This window comes from Talpa occidentalis, unplaced genomic scaffold (assembly GCF_014898055.3).
Source record: "Talpa occidentalis isolate TD23 unplaced genomic scaffold, MPIMG_talOcc4v2.1 talOcc4.17, whole genome shotgun sequence".
NCBI lineage: Eukaryota > Metazoa > Chordata > Mammalia > Eulipotyphla > Talpidae > Talpa > Talpa occidentalis.
This window is the reverse complement of record NW_023601754.1, coordinates 27,347,981-27,362,956: the sequence shown is the minus strand read 5'-3', so window position 1 is coordinate 27,362,956 and position 14,976 is coordinate 27,347,981. Positions and strand designations below refer to the sequence as shown.

General features: G+C 34.9%; 1 long non-coding RNA gene across 1 annotated transcript in view; it reads left to right on the top strand.

Moving 5' to 3' along the window:
• Positions 1-14,976, top strand: part of LOC119249198 (uncharacterized) — a 158,105-nt gene that overhangs the window by 119,933 nt on the left and 23,196 nt on the right. The gene's annotated exons all lie outside the window — the stretch shown is intronic.

The window sequence follows — 14,976 nt, the reverse complement described above, 5'->3', positions numbered from 1 at the left end:
TACGTTACATCAAAACTCTTAGCTGTCACTTAGAACTTTGCTCTACATTTATTTAATAGTGGGCCAGGAGCTGGTCATTCAATGCTAAACAAAGCCGATGTGCTTCCCGTCTTTATTGGCCTACAGTGCAGTAGACTGAACTAGTCATGAATCCTAACAGGTCAAATGAGATTGTGGTAAAATATGGTCAGCAAATTGTTAGGAGTACAAGAAGAAATGGAGAGCTTTGTCTTACTAAAAAACTTTAAGACATCTCTTGATATTTGGCAAATCTTGTAGGCAACGACTCTAATGATTTATATGATTTTAAATAATAAATTTGTTTCTTAAGTTGAGATATGATTAATGTTTACCAGTTTATTTTTAATATATTTTATTGAGGTAACATTTGTTTGCAATAATATATAGGTTTTAGCGCTACATTTTCTCACCTCAGCAATAGTGCATATCTCATTGCATCCACCATCAAGTGTCCAGTCACCATTCCACCAACCACCCAAGTCACTCCCTCTACACCTTCTCTCTCTCCTCCTTCCCCTCTGGTAACCACCATTCTATTGTCATAGCCCGAGAGTTTGTTTTTGTTTAGTTTGTTCATTTGCTTTTTAAAAATTGCCCACAGAGTGCAAACTGGTCCAACCACTATGGAGAGCTGTGTGGAGATTTCTGGACCTACTAAACATAGAGCTTCCATATGATCCAGCAATTCCACTCCTAGGTATTTACCCAAAGGACACAGAAACATCAATTCCAAAGAGCACCTGCACCCCTATGTTTATAGCAGCACTGTTTACAATAGCTAAGCTTTGGAAACAACCTAAATGCCCCAAAATAGATGACTAGATCAAGATGTGGTACATATACACCATGGAATATTACTCAGCATTCAAAAAAGATAAACACATGCAATTTGCAGCAACATGGATGGCGCTGGAAGGGATCATGCTCAGCGAAATAAGCCAAAAAGAAAAAGAAAAATACCGGATGGTCTCACTCATAGCAGGAATCTAGAAAACTTAAATAAGGGACCAGGAAAATGAATAACTATAAGAAAGTGAAAATCAAAATCAACAAAAAACTATGAACCAGAGACACTTTTTGGGGGGTGGGGAGGCGGGAGGGGAAGGATTGGGGTCAGAATGGGGCGTTTGCAATTGTATGGGGGAATATAAAAATAAAATTCATTATTAAAAAAAAAATCACCAAAAAAAAAAAAATTGCCCACAAATGAATGAAATCATATGGTGTTAGCCTTTCCCCTTTAACTTACTTCACTTACCATAATGCCCTCAAGAATCATTCATATGCCCCAAATGGCAAGATTTCTTCTTTTTTCATGGCCAAGTAGCATTCCATTGTGTATATATACCACATCATCTTCATCTATTGTTATCAGGCATTTCGGTTATTTCCATATCTTGGCTATTGTGACTAGTGCTGCAATGAACATAGGGGAGCATATATCTGTTCAAATCAGTGTTTTCATATTATTTAGATAAATACCCAGAAGTGGGATTGCTGGATCATGTCATAGTTATATTTTTAATTTTTTAAAAAAATTTATTTATTTATTTATACAAGCACTGGGTATAGTCAGAAGCGCGGGAGGATGAGAGAATTCACCAGAGCCAGAGCGGAGAGCAGAACAGGCAGAGTGATGAAGTACACTGCTGAGCAGAGCAGCGGGTGGCAGGAGGGGTCTGCGCGCCTTGTGGGACACTCGCCTGGCCGGCTGGGGATTGAACAGAGGCTGCGGGCAGCTTCGCAGCCCAGCGTTCAACAGCTGCGCCACCAGGAGAGGCCCTGTATTTTTAATTTTTAAAAGGTGTTCCATAGAGTTTTTCATAGTGGCTGCACCAATTTGCATTCTCATCAACAGTGTACAAGGATTCCTTTTTTTCCAACATCCTCATCACCATCTACTATTTCTTGACTTTTTGATAGCAGCCATTCTAATTGTACAAGGTGAAATCTCATTATGATATTGATTTACATTTCCCTATTGTTAAATGATGTTGAAAATATTTTCATGTGTCTTTTGGCTAACTATGTTTTTTTTTTTTTTGGTGGGACCCTCGCTGGCAGCTGGGGAATGAACCAGTGCTGCAGAGGCTGCGGGCAGCCTTGCAGCCCAGCGCTCAACCACTGCGCCACCAGGGGAGGTCCTTGGCTAACTATGTTTTTGTTGATGAAATGCCTTTTTAGATCCTGTGCCCAACGGGTTACATGCTTTTTGTTGCTGAGTTGTATGTATCTTTTACAAATATCTTTTCCCATTTAGTTAGCTGGCATTTTGTTTTAACAGTGATTTCTTTTGCTGTTCAGAGCTTTTTAATTCAATGTAGTCCCATTTGTTTATATTGGCTTGTTTCTCCTGCTGTTGGAGATGAAGCCATAAAGACCTCACTAAGAACTGATATCAAAGAACTTGATACCTCTGTTAAGATGTTTCTTAAAATGAGAGATTGTTAGAACTGAAATATTCTCAAAATACATAGTATGTATTGGCTATAAAGAAAGGTTGAATATATTGCCATAGTAAAAAAAATAGATATCATATTTCTAAAAGGAAAAAAGAGTAAGTAAAAAATCTTAATTAACAATTAAAAATTATTAAAAACTCTCTGGAATATCTCTCAGGTCAAAAAGAAATGAAAACTATCTTTAGGTACCAATTAGAAAATAATGACAGTGCGAATACTACATATCAAAACTTACGGTGTTTGGTGAAAGCTGTACTCAGAGGAAATTATGCAGTCTTAAATACAAACATTAATGTACATAGAGTAAAAACAAATGAATTACTAATTCAAATCATAATAAACTAGAAAGACAACAAGAAAATAAACCTAGGAAAATATTGATAATGATCAAACATAAGTTAGTCAGAAAACAAATTTTGGTAATCTAGAAAGAGAAGTGGGTAAAGACATTTGAGAAGTAATTTAAAACTCAGTGAGAAAACACATACAGCAACACTAAAAGTAAAAAAAAAAACAAAACAAAGCATTAAAAGAACTATCTATATGCTCCAAAATTTTTTAAGTGGTAGAAATTATAGGACATATTAATTTAGAAATTTTGTTGAAATGGATGATCTTCTAGTAAATTTTAAATTATAAAATTAATGGTAGAATAGCTGAGTAATAAAGGACAAATTGGAAAAATGATAAGACATAGAATTGTATAAGAAACTCATTTAAATCTCTTTAGGGACTTGGCCTCCTTGGTAGCCTTGGGGTTAAGTCTCAGTGCTATCACTGTGATCCCCTGAGTTTGATCAGGGGATCTAACTGACCAGGGAGCTAACTGACCAGGGAGCTAACTCTTCTATGGAGTGATAGATACCTCCTATAAATGGAATCATGTATATTTGTTCTATGTGACTGGCATGTTTCACTTTGCATAATGTACCTAGATTTATGTATGTTGTCACAAATGATAGGCTTTCCTTACCCCCTTGACTGAATAATATTCTATTGTATGTATGTTTATGTACATACTAAATTTTCTTTTATTCATTCCCTCTGTTGAGGTATCCAACAATGTACAGGATGTTCTCTCTTTCTCCTTTTCTGAAAAGGATTATCCAGTCCAAAATATTATGCTAAGGTTGAGGAACCCTAGTTGCCATGATAAAGATGATCTGAAAATGATAATGTACACCATACTTAAAACTGAAAACTTGGAGGAATTCTTTATATAGTAATAAAACAAAATCTAAGATAACTACAAAATGAACATTATGGTCAAGTTAGTGAAAATGGTGGGGAACTAATATTGAATGGTCAAATCCAAATTATTACTATTTTACAATAATGTTATAAAATTTTAATTTATTTACAATAAAATATTTACTTGCAATAAAATTCCTCTGGAATAGTCTTCTATCTGATAAAGGAGTTCAATTATATGTCCAATTATAAAACAGATATATTCAAATCAATAGGTGTTTTATATACCCAATAAGAAGAGAGCTAAAAGGGATATAAAAGTTTTCTATTTATGAAGAGAATACAAACTATAAAATATCTAAAAAATTCCATAAGATGTGGGCTAGATACCTATAAAAGTAATAAAATTTTCCTGAGGCACATGTAAAAATACTTAAGTGCATATAGATCTCTCTAAATTGATTTAAAAATGGTTCTATTGCAGAAAAATAATTAAATGAAAAATTTTTTTTTTTGGAATTTTGCAAACTAAATCTACGGTTAATATGGATGGATGACTATGCTAGAGTAACCAATAATTAATTTATTTGATAATAGGTTAATTTACAAAGCCACAAAGAATAATAGTAATACTGACCCCCAAATCAATTAAATCAACAGAAAAAAACACAGTTAAGAAATAAGCCTAGCTATGTTAAAAATTGTAATGTGGTTTAGATGTCATTTTAAGTCAGCATGCCCACATTAAAGAGCACACAAAAGAATTTATATTGTTAAAAACATCTTCCAAGATAATGTAACAATTGTGTATCTTATGCCCTTAAAAATATAGCTTTGCACTATTTACAATAGAAACAACCTAAATGTCAAAAAAACAGGTGAATGGATCAAGAAAATGTGGTACATATACATACATATACATAATGGAAGACAACTCAGTGATCAGAAAGATAAAACTCATGTCATTTTCAACAACATGGGTAGAGCTGGAAGGGAGTATGCTAAACAAAATAAACCAGAAGGCGAAAGATAGATAATGGATGGTGTCACTTATATGTGGAATATAGAGAAACAAAAGAAAGGGTCAAACAAAAGCAAACTATAAAACCAGTCCTTGAAAACTGACTGTAGATCTCAGACATCCAAGAGGGGAGGTGGGAGGGAGCGGGAAGGGGAGATAAGAGATGGGAGGGGGTGTGTGTGTTGTGGGGGGAAGCACAATGAACTATGGTGGAGAACTATGTGTGCTTTGGTGATGAGAGAGCTACAGTGACCACATCTAAGTGGAGAAATCCTATATTGTCAAAATATTAACAAAGATGTAAAACAATAGTACTTCCTTAATAAAAACATGTAGCTTTGGAAAATATAAGTACAAACAGAAATACAAAGGTAACTGACGAATCTATATTATAGCAAGACAAATTTCTTATTTTTTAAATAAATGAATATTTGAAGTAGACAAAAGTGATACACAGAATTTAAATGATACAATGAGTAACCTGGTACTAACAAACTTATAATATACATTCTTTTTAAATATGCATAAATCATTCACACAAATTGAAAATGTATCAGACAACAAAGGAAATCTCTGCAAATTCTAGAAAGAAGCAATCATATAGGCTTTGTTCACTGACCAAATGAGAAAATAACAAGTAAGGAAGAGCTGAAATAAATCTCTATACTCATAAATATAAAAATACTTATAAAATGTCTTGTGTTAATAAGGAAATAAAAAGTGGAAATTACAAACTATTTAGAAATAAGCAATAGAGCATTAAATATTAAAACCTGTGAGATGTGGCCAATGCAGCAATCAGAGGAAAATTTATGGACTTAAATGCATACATTAGAAAATGAGGGAAATTGAAATCAAATGGACCAAGCATAATATTCAGGATACTAGAAAAAGAACAAAAAAAGAAAATCAAATTGCCAGAAAGTAGAAGGAAGTAATAAAGATACAAATTGATATTAATAAAATAAATAAGGACAACAAAGCCATTATAATTGATCGATAGAAACTTCTTCAAATTTTATTAACAATGAAATGAGAAATTTAATAAACAGCATCATGACTGAACTAAGGGGAGTATAACTATAGATGCAGAGGGAATTAAATTTTATATGATACTTTATATTAATAACTTTGAAAAAAGTAGATGAAATATGTGATTTTATTAAAAATTATCAATAATCCAAGAAATTTAGAAAATATAAATAAGCTAATTTCTATTGAGGAGGCTAGAAATCTAATCAAATTTCTCCTACTGGAGAGTATGAAGCCCAGATGGGCTTACTATTTAGTTCTACAACACCTTCAAGAAGTTACCTTAGGAAGTTACTCAACTTGTTTTAAAAGCCTAATGTATGTTTGATGTTGAAATCATAACAGAAGTCAGTGTATTTTTAAAATTGTTCTTTGATGATAAACAAACAACCCTTGCTCTCCTAGTCTTACATGTAAAAAGTAGAATAAAACTTCCATTTTCAAGGCAAGTATATCAACCACAAATTTATGGCAACCCTTCCATTCAAAACATGAGCAAAGCAAGAATTCCTATCACTTACATATTCAATATTGTATCAGCCATTCTAGCCAATGCTATATAACAAGAAAAAAAAAAGTCATGTGAATATTGGAAAGAGATTATAGTTCCATTTTGTTTTCTTTGAGGTTGAGCTCCCTAGAAAGTGCAAGATGATCAGCAGAGATACCACTGGAGTTAATAAAAGAGGAACTACTACACAGTAGCCTTTTTAGAACCTGTGCCCAACGGGTTACAAAATAAACATATAAAGACCAATACCTTTGATACACCTATATTATATCATTAGAAAAGTAATGGAAAAATTACTCAATTCTCATACCTATGAGAATTATAAATCAATAATATCTAGTAATAGACATCAGATTGTTGAGTACATAGTAGGTCTGAATAAGTAGAGAAATATATCTTATTTTTGGGTAAGAATGTTTAATAATGTAAAGGTATATATTCTCTTCAGTTGATCTAGAACATTTTTATGGAACTTGTCAAATTTATTTTAGAATTCATATGGAAGAGAAAATGTGTGAGATGAACCTAGACAATCTAAACAAAAAAAAAGAGGTATACTTACTTTACCAAACATATTATAAAGTTATGGTAAAATAGAATGGTGTCAGTGTTAAAGATTTAACTAGAGTAGTACAATGAGTCCATATACAGATCCCTGCATATATGAGTATTGATTTCTGAAAAAAAATGCCATTTCATATTAGTGTGGGAGAAAGTATGACTATTTGATAAATTGTGTGACAAGAAATATTATTGGGAAAAATTATATTTTTAACATTACACTATTCACCAAAGGAAATTCCAGATTAAAGATCTAAGTGCTAGTAGAACCCAAACTTAGAGAATCTACCTAAAGGACACAAAAACATTAATTTGAAAGGAAACCTGCATTCCAATGTTTATTGCAGGACTATTTACAATAGCTAAGATATGGAAACAACCTAAATGCCCAAAAACAGATGACTGGATCAGAAGATGTGGTCTATATACATAGTGGAATACTACTCAGCAATCAAAAAGGATAAACTATACCATTTGCAGCAATGTGGATGGAGCTGGAAGGGATTATGCTCTGTGAAGTAAGTCAGAAGGGTGAAGAAAAATATTGGATGGCTTCACTTAGTTGTGGAATATAGAGAAACCAAAGAAAGCATCAGGAAAAAGACAAAACTAGCAAGCTGACCATAGATCTGTGGCACACAGCAGTGGAGGGGTAGGGAGAGGGGTCAAAATGGGAGGGAAGAGCACAAGGAACCATGGAGCTAGGTTCACAGGTGATGTGGTGGTGGGAGATTTATGGGGACTATACCTGAGGGAAGAAATCAAATGCTTTACAAAAATGAACAATGATAAAAGAAAATATAAAAGTTTAATTAAAGGGGTCTCACTGGTGGTGCAAGGGGTTAGGCAGCGCACTATGAAGTGGTCCAAGGCCTCTGCAGCATGGGTTCCATCCCTGGCTGGCCAGGGAGCAGCCCACATGGCGCAGCAGACCTCTCCTGTCTTGCCCGCTGCCCCCCTCAGCAGTGTATTTCAGTCAGTCTGCCTGTTCTGTTCCCCACTCTGTCTCTGGTGAATCCTCTCATCCCCTGCATCTCTGGCCTGTACCCCAGCTCTTATATGCATAAATGGATATATCTTTAAAAAAGAGTTTAATTAAAAAAAATAACCCAAACTTGGAAATGTAGTGAAGGAAAACATAATCTTATACATAGTCTACAAAGGAAAACATGTTTGTACAGATAAAATCAAAAGCTTCTTAATGACAAGACACCATAAACAAATGAGAAGGGCACATGTTGGTGCAGCAACTGTAATGGACAAAGGATCAATACCCCAAATAAATGTCAATATTTGCAAATTAATAAGGAAAAGAGCATTAAGCTGAAAGGAAAATGATAAAAAATACAAACAGCCAATTCACTGAAGAAAAACTGAACAGGAGAGTAAAGATAACAAATTACTCAATTTCCCTAGTTAGTGAAGGGCATTGAAAATAATGTACAAGGAGGGCCTCCCCGGTGGCACAGCGGGTTGAGTGTAGCGCATTGAGCGCAGCTCTGTGAAGCTGTCTGCAGCCTCTGCAGCATGGGTTTGATTCCCAGCCAGTCAGGGAGATTCCCACACGGTACAGCAGACCTCTCCTGTCTCTCCCACTGCTCCCCTCAGCAATGCTTTCAGTCTATCAGCCTGTCTCTGGTGAATCCTCTCACCCTCCCGTGCCTCTGGCCAGTACCCCAGTGCCTGTATAAATAAATAAAGAAATCTTTTTTTTTTTAAAGAAAATAATGTACAAGGAGATGCCATTTTTCACTCATTGTGTGGGAGAAATTGATAATATCAACTATGATCCTACTTGTCTTAAGTATAAATTAGTCCCTATATTTTGAAGTGCAGTTTGATGGTATCTTTTGAAATAAAAAATACATGGAGAAACTTGCACAAAATGTGCAAGGGATTGGATCGTGTTAACAGTGTTCCTGCAGTCTTGCTGAGAATGAAAGGCTAGAAACAACCAAAATATACATTGACAGAAGTGTTAAATAACTATGGGGAATCATATTACGGAGTCGTGTTTTAAAAATTGAAGCTGGTTTTAATGAATTGATATGTAAAGACAATCAGGGTACGTTAGAAAAGCAGGTTGCAGCATAGTAGGTATAGGATGACATCAACCCCCCCTCATGTCTCTTTTCAAAAGAAAGTGATGCTATGGATTTGTCACTGATGTGCATGGAGGGGTGATGGCAGACAACTTGGTGTTGATTCATACCCTGGCTCATTCTGAAATTGGACTCTCTGGGATTCAAATCCCCATTCTGCTACCGGGTGTCCTTTGGCAGATTCCTTAGTCTCTGCCTCCCCATCGCCCTTTGGGTCTGAATTTTATAATCTCTTGTGAAATAGTAGAGTAGCAGTTTTATCTATTAGGTTGTTGGAAAAGCAATGACATTTTTTCTATGCAAAAATTCTTCATGACTTTCCCAACAACTCATACTTCTCATGCTGTTGGAAAGATACAAGTTAATACATGTAAGCACTTAAAACACCTGCCTGCCACGTGGTAAGCACTCCTAGTACAAGTTATTTTTATTATGGGAAAACTCTGAGTTTTCACACAAATTCATAATGTCATTTGCTCTTGATGAGAATGCAGTTGGGGATTTGTCAATTTTCTTTTTCTGAATTGATTGAATTTTTTCAATTAATTTTTTTATTTTTATATTCCCCATACAATTGCAACCCCCTGATTTTGACCCCAATCCCTCCTTTCCCCACCTTCCCCCGCCCCAAAGTGTGCCTCTGGTTCATAGTTGTTTGTTGATTTTGATTTTTTTCTTTCTTATATTCTTTTTCCTGGTCCCTTATTTAAGTTTTCTAGTTTCCTGCTATGAGTGAGACCATCCGGTAGTTTTCTTTTTCTTTCTGGCTTATTTCGCTGAGCATGATCCCTTCCAGCTCCATCCATGTTGCTGCAAATTGCATGTGTTTATCTTTTTTGAATGCTGAGTAATATTCCATGGTGTATATGTACCATATCTCCTTGATCCAGTCATCTATTTTTGGGCATTTGGGTTGTTTCCAAAGCTTAGCTATTGTAAATAGTGCTGCTATAAACATAGGGGTGCAGGTGCTCTTTGGAATTAATGTTGCTTTGTCCTTTGAATTGATTGAATTTTACAATAAGGATATAGTCTATTTTTTCTTCTGGAATTGAATAAGTGGTATTTATTTGAAACTCACTGGGAAAGTAGAAGTGGTATTTGGACAAGACTTAATCATATAGAAATATTAATGAAGAGCCTTACCATTAAAGTTTGATAGTCCTAAATATATTAGAGATTCATCTATGAAAACAAAGCCGCAAGAGAATAGGAACAAAGGTAAACACTGATGTAATAGCAAGGACATCATGACATCAAAGACAAAGAACATAAGGAAAAAACTGATAGGTTTGATGGCATAAAAATATTAATTGTTTTTCAAATAACCTCATAGTTGACATGAAAAGGTAAATAAATTGTGAAAATTATTTAAACTATACATATCAAACAGATAATACCATTCGTTATAGTATCTTTTACAGATTAATATGAAATAGATATGTGATCAAAAAAATGAAGAGACAATTACAAAAAATAGAAATATAAATAAGGGGGTTGTAATTGTATGGGGAATATAAAAATAAAATGTAAATTAAAAAAAATAGAAATATAAAAAGACAAGGGCCTCCTTGATGGCCTAGGGGTTAAGTCTTAGCACTATCACCTTGACAGCCTGAGTTTGATCCCCGGCCAGGGAGCTGATCCATATGGCACAGCAGCCCTCTCCTGCCTCCCTGCTGTTCCCCTCAGCAGTGTATTTCAGTAAATCTGCCTGTTCTGCTCCCTACTCTGTCGCTAGTGAATGCTCTCACCCCACCACACCTTTGGCCTACACCCCAGTTCTTCTCCAAAAATAAATAAATATTTAAAAAAATAGAAATTCAAAAGGACAATGAATTCAAGTACATTTGCTTTAGTAGTAATCAGAAATATGCAGATTTCAACAGCTTTTAGTTTATTGATTGACAAGATTTAGGAAAAAAAAGTGCTGGAGAAGTTTAATGAAAATGATTTTATTCAGTATAAATTGGGATATGTTTTATGCGAGAGAGTTTTGAAATAAATATTAAATATTTAAAAAATAAGTATATTCTTTGTCCCAGTGTTCATTTTCTAAAAATTAATCAAATGTAGTAATCACAGATGGGCTCACAGATAAATATATCTTTGGTCAATTTCAGTAACACCACACATGCAATGATGTTCATTGTGGTGTTATTTAAATTGTCAAAAATTTGGAAACTGCTTAAATATGGAATAATAAATTAAGTATACCATGGTACAATCAAAGCATGGAATATTATTTAGTCATTAAAAATAATGCTATTACAGACTACTTACTGGTTTGGAAATACCATTGTGTGTTAGAACTACAAAAGATCAATAAATACAATATCAATTTTGTAAGAAAACAAGAAACCCCTCCGTATGTGAATACATACAAAGCCTGTCCTATGTCTCTCTCTATCTTTATCTTTATTTATCTCTATATACCTATCCATATGAGTAAATAAAACTAGATAGAAATGCACTCCAGTGTTAAAATTTATTATCTCTGGGCAGGGATGACATTTATCATTCTCTCTGCGCTTTCTATTTATTTAATTTATTTAGTTAAATATCACACCAACACATGAATACATTCTTGTAAAAACCAACATAGTACAGATAAAGCTGAAAGCATGTCCCCCCGCATCCCCCCAGGGATTCCTTGTAACTAGTGTGCTGTGTAACCCTCCCAAACTTTTATGTTCCCCCCATTGGTTTGAGAGTTAAAACATCTTTTTAAAATTTGATTGTATTTACTCTGAAAAATATTCATAGCATTTTTCTTTGGTGTTTACAGTTGAGAATTTCCTACTATTTGCTTCCATAGCTTCTCCCACTGTCCCCTGATGCCACCTCCAATATTATCCATTAAGATTTTAGTCCCAGTTTGTTTAATTTTCTTTCAGTTATTACCTAGACTCAACTCTAAATTCTACTGATTTCTTTGTGTGCTATTGTTAATTGTCTTCCTATAGTCTTGGGTTCTTATTTTAGATTTTTTTTTTGCAACAATGGATCTTCTTGTAATTCTTCCAGGAAGGATATGTACGTAGTAACTTTGAATCATTGAATGATTTAAAGCTTTTATTTTCCCCTAATGTTTCATTGATATTTTGACTGGATATAGAAATGTAAATTCAGTATAACTTTCTCTTGAAAATTTGATGTTACTAGTCAGTATTCTGTTTGCTGAAAAGAAGTCAGGTGCCTGTTGTTTTGCAAGTGAAATTTTTTGGGGGGCATTTTTTAGGGTTGGTTCTATGATGTAATTTGAATTATATTCTCCCCCTCCCTTTTTTTTTGGTATTTATGGATCCTTTCAATCTAAAGACTTGTTCTTTTTCTTAAGGTCTTAGAAAATTTTATATATTTTTACTCTGACTTTTTTTATTCATTTCATTTTTTCTCCTGACTGAAATGAAATATATTTTAGAACTTCTGGATCTAACTTCAAAGAATCTCTCTCTCCCTCCCTCCCTCCTTTCTTCTCTCCCTTCCTCGCTATCATTTTGTAGTGTGTTTTATTCTTGGGGAATCAGTAATTGCAGCACATGAATTTGTTCTTCAAGTGTGTCTATTTTCTTTTTAACCCATTATTGAAGTTTTCCTCTTAATTTTTTCCTGTGATTTTTTTTCTGAAAGATCTCAAACTGGTTGTTTGAAATAGTTTCATAGAATGAGATATAAATGGAATGACACAGTATGTGTACTTTTGAGTCACTCTGAAGATGTTGCAGTTAGTTATTACTTCATATAAAGGTACCTCTGTTCTCTTGACACCATTTATACTCTTGCTATTTTTCTACTCGTAGAATTTGGGATTCATTGATTGGGATGGGTTTCTGTAAATGTTTGATTGTTTTTAGCAATCTCATTACCTTCATAATTAGGATAGTCGGTTAGTTTTTAATATTTATTAGATGTACAGTGTAGTGAATTTTGGCAAATATAGAGTTGTGTGAACATCACCATCATCAACATTCATTATTTCTGTTATTTCAACTTCTCTTGTGCTTCTCTGCAGTCATCCTGCCACCCTACCCTGGCAATCACTAATCTGTTGTCTGTCCTTATGGTTTTGCCTTTTCAGAATGTGATATAAATGGAATGAAACAATCTGTATCATTTGAGTCTGCCTTTATTCTCTTAGCATGAGACTCTTGAGCTTCATCAGTGTGTTTGCAGGTGTCAGTAGCTTCTTCCCTTTTATTGCAAAACAGAATTCTATTGTATGGATGTGCTGCAATTTGTCCATCCATCCACCAGTTAATGGACATTTGGGTTGTTTCCAAATGTTGGGGATTATGAATAATTGCTTATAAGTTTTGTGTGGACATATGTCTTTATTTCTCTTGGGTAAATACCTAGGAGTGGGAGTCATAGTAATGCGGTAACTGTATTCTTTTTTTTTTTTTAATAGAGGCATGTTTTATTTATTTATTTGTTTGTTTGTTTGTTTTTGTTCATACATGCACTGGGTACAGTCAGAAGCGCGGGAGGGTGAGAGAATTCACCAGAGCCAGAGCGGGGAGCAGAGCAGGCAGAAGGACTGAAGTACACTGCTGAGGGGAGCAGCGGGCGGCAGGAGAGGTCTGCGTGCCATGTGGGACCCTGCTCTGGTGGCCGGGGAGCAGCCGGGGATCGAACCGGTGCCGCAGAGGCCGCGGGCAGCTTCGCAACCCAGCGCTCAACCGCTGCGCCACCGGGGAGGCCCGTGGTAACTGTATTCTTAACTTTATAAGAAGCTGTCTAAATTTTTTCAAGTGGCTGTGCCTTTTAGAAAACTTTTTATTTTGAGATAATTATAGATTCACATGCAGTTGTAGGAAATAACAGATGGAGGTCATATATACCCTTTATCTAATTTTTCTAATAGGAACATCTTGTAAAACTATAGTGCAATATAACAGTCAAGATAATAACCTTGAGCAACTCAAAAGATATCTAAGAGTTCTGCACTTCAAGGAACCCTCCTGCTGGTCTTCCCCACACTGGCAGACTTTGCCCCACTAGTCAGTCATCTGTTCTCCATTTCTATAACTTAAAGAATGTTGTATAAATAGAATCATGTGGTATGTAATTCTTTGTAATTAAGTTTTTTCCACTTAAATTAATTCCCTGGAAAATTATCAAAATTGTTGCATGTAAGCAATAGTTCATTCCTGTTTATTGCTGAGTAGTATTCTATAGTACTACACTTGTCTAACTGTTCAGTTGCTGAAGGCTGTCTGGGCTGTTTCCTGTTTTGGTCATTACAAATAAACTGCTATACACATTGGTGTGCAGGCTTTTATGTGAAGATGCAAACCTTCTTCTGGGATAAATACCTGAGTTCAATTGTTCCATTGTATGGCAGTTGCATAGGTTTTTAAGAAACTGTCAAACTATTCTCCAGAATGGTTTACTCTTTTGTATTCCCACCAGCAATTCCCACTGGTTTATCTACATCCTTACCAGCATTTGGTATTGTCACAATTTTTATTTTGGGTATTCTGATAGATGTGTAGCACTTGTACTACATTTCCCTAAAGGCTAAGGATGTTGACTGTATTTTCATGTGCTTATATGATATCGGTATATCCTTTGTAGTAAAATGCCTCTATGTCCATTTTTGTATTCAATTATTTGTATTTTAACTGTTAAATTTTGACAATTCTCTCTATATACTAGGTACGAGAACTCTGTACAATATGCAGTTTGAAAATATTTTTGCCCAGTTTTGTAGCTTATCTTTTTTTTTCTAGATTGATTTATTTATGCATACAAGAGCTGGGGTACAGGCCAGAGATGCGGGAGGTGAGAGGATTCACCAGAGACAGAATGGGGAACAGAACAGACAGACTGACTGAAATACACTGCTGAGGGGAGCAGCGGGCGAGACAGGAGAGGTCTGCTGCGCCATGTGGGTTGCTGCCTGGCCAGCCAGGGATCGAACTCATGCTGCAGAGGCTGCAGATTGCTTCATAGTGAGGTGCTTAACCCCTTGTGCCACCAGGAAGGCCCTGTAGCTTATCTTTTTATTTTTTATTTTATTTATTTCATATTTATTTATTTGTATTTATTTATTTATTAGTATTTTATTTT